The sequence below is a fragment of the Caretta caretta genome, chromosome 10 (genome assembly GCF_965140235.1).
Source record: "Caretta caretta isolate rCarCar2 chromosome 10, rCarCar1.hap1, whole genome shotgun sequence".
Taxonomy (NCBI): domain Eukaryota; kingdom Metazoa; phylum Chordata; order Testudines; family Cheloniidae; genus Caretta; species Caretta caretta.
The window spans coordinates 57,720,001-57,731,549 of NC_134215.1; the positions used below are offsets into that span (position 1 = coordinate 57,720,001).

The 11,549-nt window shown below is 44.4% G+C and overlaps 1 long non-coding RNA gene across 2 annotated transcripts in view; it reads right to left on the bottom strand.

Moving 5' to 3' along the window:
* The window catches only part of LOC142073492 (uncharacterized), a 75,866-nt gene extending 64,549 nt beyond the window's left edge, over positions 1–11,317 (bottom strand). Inside the window, exon 1 of one of the 2 annotated variants that reach the window (XR_012670377.1) lies at positions 11,214–11,317. This is a non-coding gene — a long non-coding RNA (uncharacterized LOC142073492). The remainder of the gene's footprint in view (positions 1–11,213) is intronic. The other variant, XR_012670378.1, reaches the window with a different exon arrangement.
* Between the last annotated feature and the right edge of the window lie 232 nt (positions 11,318–11,549).

Sequence of the window (11,549 nt, forward strand, 5' to 3'; positions counted from 1 at the left end):
CTGCCCTTTTTAAAGGTCTTCTTAACTCTAGGCAATGTGAAAAGAATAACAGAAATCTGTATAAAAGAGCTCCAAAGTAGTATTAATTTTATTAGACTATGTTAAGTGAGTCTTAGAGCTTGTCTAGGCTGTAGATTTCTGCACCAGTACAATATAGACTGAGGTACCTGCACTGGTGGGAACCCTTACTGTAAATGATCTGCATTGGCTTACACATTTTAGACCAGTGGAATGCATCTACACTTAGGGCTTTGCCCCCTAGCTACTACATTAGTGTATCTATATGATGCAGAAAAACACAAAGTAAACCAGGGGTCGGCAACCTATGGCACGCGTGCCAAAGATGGCACGCGAGCCAATTTTTAATGGCACACTGCTGCCTACGAAGTCCCAGCCACAGGCCCCACTCAGCCCACTGCTGAACCCAGGCCAGGACCCCGGCAGGCAGCAGCATGCCATTAAAAACCCTGCCCACCCCGGCCCGCTCTTCTCCGCCCAACCCCCGGGCAGGGTGAAGAAGCTTGCTCCTGCTGGCTGCTGCCTTCCCCGCCTCTTCCCCCAGCATGCTGGGTTCCTGCCCCTCCTCCTCTCCCTCCCTGCCGCCGATCAGCTGATGGCCCTTGCGAGGGCGGGGGAGAAGTGGAGCCGCAGTGTGCTCGCTGCTCCAGGGAGGAGGCGGAGAAGAGGTGGGGACGGGGCCTTGGGGAAGAGGGGTGGAATCAGGGCATATCCCCTCCAGCCCCCTGCCGTGAGCCGCTCAGGGCAGGGGGCTGGGAGCACCCCCAGGACCTCAGCCCACACCCCCCCAGTCCTCTGCCCTGACTCCCGCACCCCCCACACCCGCAGCCCTGACTTCAGCCCCCCCCACACCCCTGACTCCTGCACGCCCCTCACATGTCCCCAGCCCCCTGCCCTGACTCCTGCACCCTCCTCACATGCCCCCAGCCCTCTGCCCTGACTCCTGCACCCTCCTCACACACCCCCAGTCCCCCTCACACTCCATGTCCTGACTCTTGCACCCCCCCACATTCCCACCCCCCACCCTGAGCACCAAACAGGAGGTCCTGCACCCCCCCACCCCACCCCCCACATTCCCACCTGCACCCCTCATACCAAATGGAGCTTCCCAGGTAAGCACTCCACCCCCAAACCTCCTGCCCTAACCCTGAGCCTCCTGGATCATTCTAGCTCCTGGCCAGACCCTACACCCCAACCCCCAGCCTGCTCCTTCACTCCCAGCACTGTGCTCAGTGCACTCCCACCCTCAGCTCAGTGCAGAGAGAGAGGAAGAGAATGGGCTAGAACCAGGGAGAAGGTAGGTACCCACTCTATATGGGCAGGGCCGGGATCCCAGACCAGCAGCGGGCTGAGCGGGGCCGGTAGCCGGGACCCTGGCTGGCAGGAGCCAGCAGACGGAACCCCAGACCGGCAGCGGGCTGAGTGGCAGCGGGCTGAGCCGCTCAGCCCACTGCCAGTCTGGGGTCCCAGCCACTGGCCCCACTCAGCCTGCTGCCAGTCTGGGGTTCTGGCTGCTGGCCCCTTGCCAGCCAGGGTCCTGGCCACAGGCTCTGCTCAGCCTGCTGCCGGCCAAGGTATATGGAACCCCAGGCTGGCAGCGGGCCGAGCGGGCTGGCGGCGTAAAATCAGCATTTTAATTTAATTTTAAATGAAGCCTCTTCAACATTTTGAAAACCTTGTTTACTTTACATACAACAATAGTTTAGTTATATAATATATAGACTTATAGAGAGAGACCTTCTAAAAAACGTTAAAATGTATTACTGGTACGCAAAACCTTAAATTAAAGTGAATAAATGAAGACTCGGCACACCACTTCTGAAAGGTTGCTGACCCCTGAAGCAGACCAACCCGCAGTCCATATATATATATGGAGGAAGACTCAAACATTTATTCCCTTTGGCCTCAACTCAGAAGGAAATGTAAAGATGGTTGGGCCTGAGGCTCAAGGAACGCAATGTATTTTCCACTCTGCAATCAGTCAGCTCTGCTAGCATGGTACAAAATGAGAGCTCGAACCCTGACCAGACCCTCTCCTCCCCCATTTGGGGTGGCAAGCCATGTTAACAGTATTATCCCAGAGTGCTCCTTGCATTCAGATGAGCACAAGCACCATGACTCTGAGTTGGGGTGCAAGCAGGATGAAGGCTCATTACACCCTCCCCACCTTTTACACCCATGAAGCTGACAGTGAAAACATGGCTCTTATTTTTCAACACGCAGTAATATATGGATCATATTATGGTGACTGTAATTGTTCTGTAGTGAATATTTTGCAATGCGTTAACATGATACTTGGTAGAATTGAAATGAAGGCTGTTTAAGTGTTTAATTGCATTGAGTTGCATTATTTTTTCTTTTTCTTTTATTATTTGTGATGTTAGATAACTAGCATTATTCAGAAAGGTTAATATATTCTATGATACATGTTGCTGCTGTATTGCTATAACTGAAATAGAAATGGGAAGTACATTTATGAATGTAAATTCCAGAACTGTAATAAATAAAACCTGTATGAAAAAAGGGCTGTTGAATTTCAGGCGCCTCTCTCTCATATAGAATCAAAGAAGATTAGGGTTAGAAGAGATCTCAGGAGGTCATCAAGTCCAACCCCCTGCTCAAAGCAGGGCCAACCCCAACTAAATCATCCTAGCCAGGGTTTTGTCAAGCCCGGCCTTAAAAACCTCTCAGGATGGAGATTCCACCACCTCCCTAGGGAACCCATTCCAGTGCTTCACCACCCTCCTAGTGAAATAGTTTTTCCTAATATCCAACCTAGACCTCCCCCACTGCAACTTGAGACCACTGATCCTTGTTCTGTCATCTGCAACCACTGAGAACAGCCTAGCTCCATCCTCTTTGGAACCCACATTCAGGTAGTTGAAGGCTGCTATCAAATCCCCCACTCTGGACCCCATCCCTACCCTCCATCTTATCTACCTCTCCCCCCCAGCACAGTGTCATCCACAAACTTGTTAAGGGTGCATCCATCCCATCATCCAGATCATTAATGAAGATGTTGAACAAAACCGGCCACAGGACCAATCCCTGGAGCACTCCACTTGATATTGGCTGCCAGCTAGACATCGAGACCTTGATCACTACCCATTGAGCCTGATGATCTAGCCAGCTTTCTATCCACCTTATAGTCCATTCATCCAATCCATACTTTCTTAACTTGCTGGCAAGAATACTGTTAGAAGAAAAGGAGCAGGTTGACCCAGAGGCAGATTTTGAGTACGGGCTTCTTTATTGCCATACTTGTTCCCCTGGACCCAATTGTCCAGTAAGCACCAAATTAGTTACAGCACACTCTTTTTATCTAAGTTAGTATGTGCATGCCTACATCTGTTACAACACCCCAAAAACCCTTATTAGGTAATAAAAACACCCATTCTGTTAGTAAACCCACCCTATCTATTGTGCATAGCATTATGCATATCACACAGGTATATTTACCTTAAAAATACATTTTTTGCAGCAATCTGTTGCTGCAATTCTCAGGGGAGGGAGGAAGGGGCCATGACCCCGAGCTCATTTATGTAGCTGGGAAAGGAAGGGAGGGGGAGATAATACTGCTGTATGCAAAAAGTATCTTTTAGATCCCCACATTCCTTATGCAGCTGTGAGCTTATCTATCCTCAACAAGCTGAAGGGGAGGGCGAGGGATGACACTTCTCCATCAAGCAAAGAAATGGTGCCTACCTGTAACTTTACTCCCTAATACCATATCAGCACACCAGGGGTTTCCCAGGTCTCTACTTAACCCTTACATATCCTAACAAATACTGTGGGAGACCGTATCAAAATCTTTGCTAAAGTCAAGATATATCACATCCACTGCTTTCCCCAAATCCACAGAGCCAGTTAGCTTATCATAGAGGGCAATTAGATCGGTCCGGCATGACTTGCCCTTGGTGAATCCATGTTGACTGTTCCCGATCGCCTTCCTCTCCTCCAAGTGCTTCAAAATGGATTCCTTTAGGACCTGCTCCATGATTTTTCCAGGGACTGAGGTGAGGCTGTAGTTCCCCAGATTTTCCTTCTTCCCTTTTTAAAGATGGGCAATATATTTGCCTTTTTCCAATTATCCGGGTTCTCCCCCGATCACCACAAGTTTTCAAAGATAATGGCCAATGGCTCTGCAATCACATCAGCCAACCCCCTCAGCACCCTCAGATGCATTGCATCCAGACCCATGGGCTTCTGTGTGTCCAGTTTTTCTAAATAGTCCTTAACCTGTTCTTTCACCACTGAAGGCTGCTTACCTCCTCCCCACACTGTGCTGCCCAGTGCAGCAGTCTGGGAGCTGACCTTGTCTGTGAAGACGGAGGCAAAAAAAAGCATTGAGTACTTCAGCTTTTTCCACATCCTCTGTCACTAGGTTGCCTCCGCCGTTCAGTAAGGGTCCCACACTTTCCCTGACCACTTTCTTGTTGCTAACATATCTGTAGAAGCCCTTCTTGTTACCTTTCAAATCCCTTGCTAGCTGCAACTCCAATTGTGCTTTGGCGTTCCTGATTACACCCCTGAATGCTCGAGCAATATTTTATATTCCTCCCTAGTCATCTGTCCAAGTTTCCACGTCTTGTAAGCTTCCTTTTTGTGTTTAAGCTCACCAAAGATTTCTCTGTTAAGCCAAGCTGGTTGCCTGCCATATTTGCTATTTTCTGCACATTGGGATGTTGTTTTCCTGTTTTAAGACTTCTTTAAAATACAGCTAGCTCTTCTGGACTCCTTTCCCCCTCGTATTAGTTTCCCAAGGGATCCTGCCCATCAGTTCCCCAAGGGAGTCAAAATCTGTTTTTCTAAAGTTCAGGGTCCATATTCAGGGTCTGCTGCTCTCCTTTCTTCCTTTTCTCAGGATCCTGAACTCGACCATCTCATGGTCACTGCTGCCCAGGTTGCCACCCACTTCTACTTCCCCTACCAATTCTTCCCTGTTGTGAGCAGCAGGTCAAGAGGAGCACTGCCCCTAATTAGTTCCTCCAGCACTTGCACCAGGAAGTTGTCCCCAACACTCTCCAAAAACTTCCTGGATTGTCTGTGCACTGCTGTATTGCTCCCAGCAGATGTCAGTCTCCCATGAGAACCAGGGCCAGTGATCTGGAAACTTCTGTTAGTTGTCCGAAGAAAACTTCGTCTACCTCTTCCTCCTAGTCTGGTGGCCTATTGCAGACGCCCACCACGACATCACCCTCGTTGCTCTTGCCTCTAAACTTAACCCAAAGACTCTCAACAGGCTTTTCTCCAGTTTCATACTGGAGCCGTGAACAGTCATACCGCTCTCTTACATCCAATGCAACTCCTCCACCTTTTCTCCCCTGCCTGTCCTTCCTGAACAGGTTATACTCATCCATGACAGTGCTCCAGTCATGTGAGTTACCCCACCAAGTTTCTGTTACTCCAATCACATCATAGTTCCTTGGCTGTGCCAGGACTTCCAATTCTTCCTGCATGTTCCCCAGACCTCTTGGATTCATGTACAGGCACCTAAGATAACCCTACTTCCTCTCTCTCTCTCTCTCTCTCTCACTCACTCACACACACACACACACACACACACACACAATTAGTGTGTGAATTTAAGAAGCACAAAAATCTGTTGGTCTTTGCTGTTGCAAACCTTGATAGGAAAACTGTAGAGCACAACTCTGGCTTAAATTGATTGAACTGTCTGCCTCCACAAATTTGAGAGTCTTTGGTATTCAAGCCAGGCAAGGGATAGAGTAAGAGCAGCCATCTGATTAGCCGAAGACCTAGAGTTAAGCTTGTCTATTACAGGTGAAAATTGTTTTCCTTAGACTGTCCAAGATAGTAATCTGAAAATCATATGTTTGCTTTAAATTATTGTTTGGAATGGACATCAGAAAGGATTAAGGATTCTCTTATGAAATAATAGAACATTACTTTCCTTTTGTAATAGTCTAGCCTTGTGTTCTGCTCTGAAAGCTATGCTATCCTGTTTACCCAGCACAGCCGGGCATGTCGTATGGGAAATATGGGTATCTGTGATTGCTGTGACTACATATAGGACCAGATCCTATAGGTACTGCCTGGTGTTCAAGAGCAAGCCATAAGTTCAGAGCCAGGGTAGCCAATTCTGTGCCTTTCCCTCACATTCTCTGCACTGTGGCAGTGGGAAGGTGCTCTGGCTATTTTTAGTTGGGGGACAGTCCCAGGGCGACTGTTGTAGCTGGTGGCGTTTTGAGCAGCACCATGGTGTCTGTCCAATAGAAACTGGGGGGAGGGGCCAAGAATCTGAGCCACAAAGTGGGTGGATTCATGTTTCCTGTAGCAGTGATGTGTCTATAATGATGTCTGCTGTGTGTTAACTACAGTAAAGAATAATTCGAAGTGTGAAAAACACACAATAATTTTTCCCTTTCACTGTTCATCAGCCCACATGCAAAGTGAAAATATAGATCTCTGCTTATTATTGATATAGGATACCAACACATTACATAAACAAACTCCTAAGTCTTTGGCTCTCTCCCACTGTACTTATTGTCCCAGAGACCGAAGGAAACTGCCTATTATTAATGGGCATTAGTTCATTACAAAAACTCATGAAAAGGAGAGTGACAGATTTATTCTTTTTTTAGAGGGATTTTGATGTAGGCAGAATGTCTGGCACGTGGGTGTGTGGATTATATTGCATTAAATGATTAAGTGAGCCAGATTCTCTGCTGCCTTGAGCCTTGCCTAGTCATTTACACCTGTGCGAAGTGACTATAAAATGCTGCCTTTCTGATCTGGTGGCATCCCCCAACTACTCTGTATTCATATTGCACAAATATAAATGATGAGAGGCAATGGCAAATCAAGCCTTGTGCAGCAGTGTTGGGAATGAGAACTACAAAGTGGTTCCTTCAGCCATTCTGGTCATCAGCGCATGGCCCAAATGTAAAATCATGTGTTCTATGTATGTGACTTCATCAAAGTACAGCCACAGTGCAGCTTCTTTTTATTTGTGCCTTGTCTCTAGGACCTACTGATGCAAACTGATCAATGTGTAATTGTCTTGGAAAAAAGTCAATCAAATTCTCAAAAATGAGTCTTGCCTGGGGAACATAATGGAACATTCAGCTATATCTTACAAAAGGGATTTTACTTGCCATGAAACTTATTAAAGTGAACAATATGTGCTGGTTTGAGACCATAATCCTGAAAACTCGTTCTTTTCAGCAAGGTTATTCCAGGCTATTTTATCAGGGAGAGTCTTGGGTTTTTAGAAATATTTTGCATTTATAATTGAGAAATACGTGAAAGCTGCTGTCAGTTCATGAAACTGAGCTGTAAACTGAGTGTGAGAGGAGAATGTGTAAAAAATGGCTAGTTATAAAACTAGTTGAATATGTAAAAACAGTCTTGAAAAGTTATGAATGAAAGAACAATCTCTGTAGAAAATTAAAACAAAAAGAAAACAAAAAAAGCAACAGCACAGGCTAGTGTTTATAATGCTAGTAAATAATGTATCATCTCTTTTAATAGTACCTAGTACCTTTTTAGCACATAGTAGTAACAGAGAGAGGGTTTAAAGATTTGTCAGTAAAACACCTAAAGGTTCTCTTTTCCATTCAATGCATGTGAATATCTTCCATTAAAGTTTATTAGGAGTCCATTGCCTGGAGTATAGCCCCTTAACTGGTAGGAGAACTCAGTTTGCTAGTGTAAGACAGCATCTCCATATAGATCCAAACTTTTGCTTTGTCATTCCAGACAAAATGATGTTGCAGTTAACAATTGTTTCTAGTATGGCTTTCCTGGTCTTCTGAATTAGATTTACCATTTTTGATTGTTCCTTCCGAATGTGTTCTCCTATACTCAGTAATTCAGTTAGTGAACTCTTTCCTTCATTTGTTTGACAGCTGGTCCTTGACAGCCAGCCCATAGTGTGGGGCAGGACTCCGGTGGAAAGAGGGAGTCGCTTCCCTGGGTAGGCTCTGGTGGTTTCCTTAATTATGGAGGCTGCCTTGGTTAATTCCCAGTGCTTGTTTCACGGGCTGGGGTTGGCTGGCTAATAAGGGGTCATCTATAAAAGAACGGCAATGAGAAGAGGTGACCTTCCATGATCCACTCTCCATTGCAGCATGAAGAAATGCCATTCACAAAGTTAATAGTCATAGGTGAGGTGTCTGCCAAATTCACAGCTGTGAAAATCATGTCTCAGTCTGTGAAATATGGTCTCCCCCATCAAGTATGGTCTCCTCCATGAAATACGGTCTTTGGCTGCCCAACTCTGAAGGCATAGCTGAGAGCAGCAGCTGCGGCCGGGCGCACAGCTCTGCGGGAAGGGTCGCCACAAGCAGCAGCAGAGAAGTAAGGGTGGCATGGTATTGCTCCTCTTACTTCTGTGCTGCTGGTGATGGCAGTGCTGCCTTCAGAGCTGGGCGCACGGCCAGCAGCTGCCACTCTCCTTCCACCCAGCCAGGCAGCGCCACGGCCAGCAGCAGAGCGGAAGTAAGGGTGGCGATACTGTGGCCCCCTAATAGACTTGCAACCGCCCGTTAGGCCAACGCCCCCAGTTTTAGTCTGTTTGTCTAGTTTCAATTTCCAGCCATTAAATCTTATCAGACCTTTGTCTGCTAGATTGAAGAGTTTTCTATTATCAAATTTTGTTCCCCACATGGGTATATATAGTCTGCAATCAATTCACTCCTTAAGCTTGTACTTGCTAAGTTAAACAGAGGTAGTTCCTTGCGTCTGTCACTATAAGGCATATTTTCCAATCCTTTAATCATTCTTGTGGCTCTTTGAACTCTCTCCAATTTTTCAATAGTTTCAGCAACAAGGGAAGTTGCTGGAATTGTTATCACCGGCTCAGTGACCTTGGACAAAAAGGGGATTTATTTCTGATGAAAGTTTTGATGGTCTATGGGAAGGTTGTTATTTTTCTCCATAGTCTAGTTCAGAACTTCTGTGCAGCTATGAAAAGAAGCCTAGCACTCAAAGGAAAGAAATGAATAAGATAGGTATTAGTAAAGACTGGACTACAGATATGTCAGCTTTTTAACAGCAAAAAAAAGTCCACAAATCCCAGGAGCAGATGGTTGAGCACAGTCTCCTGATAACATTGAAAATCCCCCCCAGTTGTTTGCACAGAAAACTCATCTAAAGTGAAAGTAATGAACCATGAACAATTTAATTAAAGCCAGAGGAATTTGAGTGAGACCACTGAAGGGCACAGCAGCCATCTCTCCCTCATATCATCAAAATACATACATAGAATGACACAAGACTGAGTGGAGGTAGTACTGCTATGGGGAGATTTATGTTGCTCTGTTAGACATAATGAGGAAAGGCCAGATAATCAAATCTGGCCTTCTTAAACACATGCCCATAAACCATCATTATGATTCTTCTAGATCCATAAACAATTTGTCTCTCTGAAGCACCTCAGAATACTAGAGGTGCTTATAGAGCCAAGAATATAGTTGTAATCCTATTATATTACTCACAAATACTTGCAAGCAGATGGTGATTAGATCAATTGTAGCAGCATTTGTTATTATAAGATCTTGTATTGTGTTTGTCTGAGAAATAGGATTTGACTATGACATTTAGCACTGTGTCATAATGTGTATGCGCAAAAGATCGTGCAGGCAATCTTACCTTTAGTGTTTCCTGAGTGTTGAGTGCTTAGTCATGCAACCATAACATTCTTGACTCTTCACATGTCTTTTGAATAGAAACCCATTTCTTCAACTTAATTTTACTGCCCCCCCAAAAAAGCCTTTCAAACACATCAGCATCTTCACACTTTTTCTTTTTATATTCCAATGATAACATTAAGCTTGAACATGCTGGCATAGCTGGAAGAGGAATATTGTTGTGTTGACTTTTTGTGGCATACACTAGTTTGATACTATCATGATAGCTGCTATGCCCTTCAATGATAGTTGCTATGCGGTCTCACTCAGATAAAATCTCAGAGAAAGATGAGTCCAAATCAGAACCTATTACCTGAAACCTCCCAAACATTGGTGGTTAATGTAAAATAGAAGCTGAATTACCCCGGTTTGGAATTTGGAAAACTAATGTTAGGGCTGGTTGAAAATTTTCCATCAAAACTACTTTTTGACAGAAAATTGTGTTTGCCGCTATATGAAAACTTTTCCTGGAAAGTGTCTGATTTCTGCAGAAAATTTTGACTTTTATTTAAAGAAAACAAAAATTTTGGTATCTGTTTTTTCAACAAAAAATCAATAATTTTCTTAAACAAGCAAACCATTTTCTGACCAACTCGAATCAAGACCCTGCCTTCTTGGATGGTTTCTGATATTGTGTGTTGATTTTCCCAGTTTCTTTTCTTTAAAAAGAGAAGAATCAATTAATAAAATGATACTAAGATAGCAAATCATGGATACCTACCATAATAACCCTAATTATAAACATTGCAAAATTAGACCTAGATGCCTGTTCTGATGAGTGTGAGCAGAAATAATTTCTCATGAATAAACTGACTGATTTCTCTATTGTAACATAATAGAATAATAAGGCATGTGCATGTGTTCATACACACACATCAAAAGCCATTTGCAGTCAATGGAAAGATTCTCATGGACTTCAAATATGCTTTGGTTTGAGCCCTTAACGAACAAATAACTAACACCTTTTAAAATGCATTTACATCTAAAATGAGATGTAAAACCATTTACAATATGACCTTACCTACATCTAAAATGAGATGTAAATGGTATTAATTTTAGTAAATAGAAAAATAAATTGAAGGAGTAAAAAGGCATTTTAAAGCCTAAGCTAGTAGAAACCCTTTCATTGCTAGTTTTTCATTTTAGCTGTCAAGAATGGTTTCTGTCAACAGTTTGCCTTCCACTAAGCTAAACAGAAGGCAGAGGTTAGATCCAAACAGATGGCTGTCAGCAGACTGCTGGTAGCATTCTGTAGTCAAAAATTAATATTCAGCATCTGCAACTTAATACACTGAACAAAAGTATAGTTTCCTGCTCTTGTGCAAATAAATTTTGACCTGGAAAAAATGTTTATTTTAATATATTTGTTGATCCTGCAAACATTGCAAAAGCATTAAATAGACCAAATAGCCTATGCAGCAACATGATCAATGGGCCACAGAGATGAAGTTTAGACTGATTTTAAAATTATATTACTCTGCCTGTTCTCAGAATGATGGTGAGAACAAGAAAAGAGGAAAGTGAAATTCCCAGAAATCTTACCTGCTGCTGGAGCAGTAGAAAGCAGAAAAAACTCAAGTCTTTCTTGCTCTTATTCCCCTATTCTGTTTTCCTCTCTTACTCCCCTCACAATCCTTTGTAAGCATAGCCTTCTCCAGACTCCGCAGCCTCCCCTGGGCATTCTAACTGTCCCGGGCTCAGAACTCCAGGCTTCTCATTGGAACATTTACTTGTCCTCCACTTACTCAGAGGATGTCACCCCCAGCTCTTCCTCAGGCTCTTAGAAGGTCAGGATTGGCCTCTTTTAGGACAGTGCTTCTCAGCTGGGGTACATGTACCCCTGGGGGTTTGCAGAGGCCTTCCAGTGGGTACATCAAC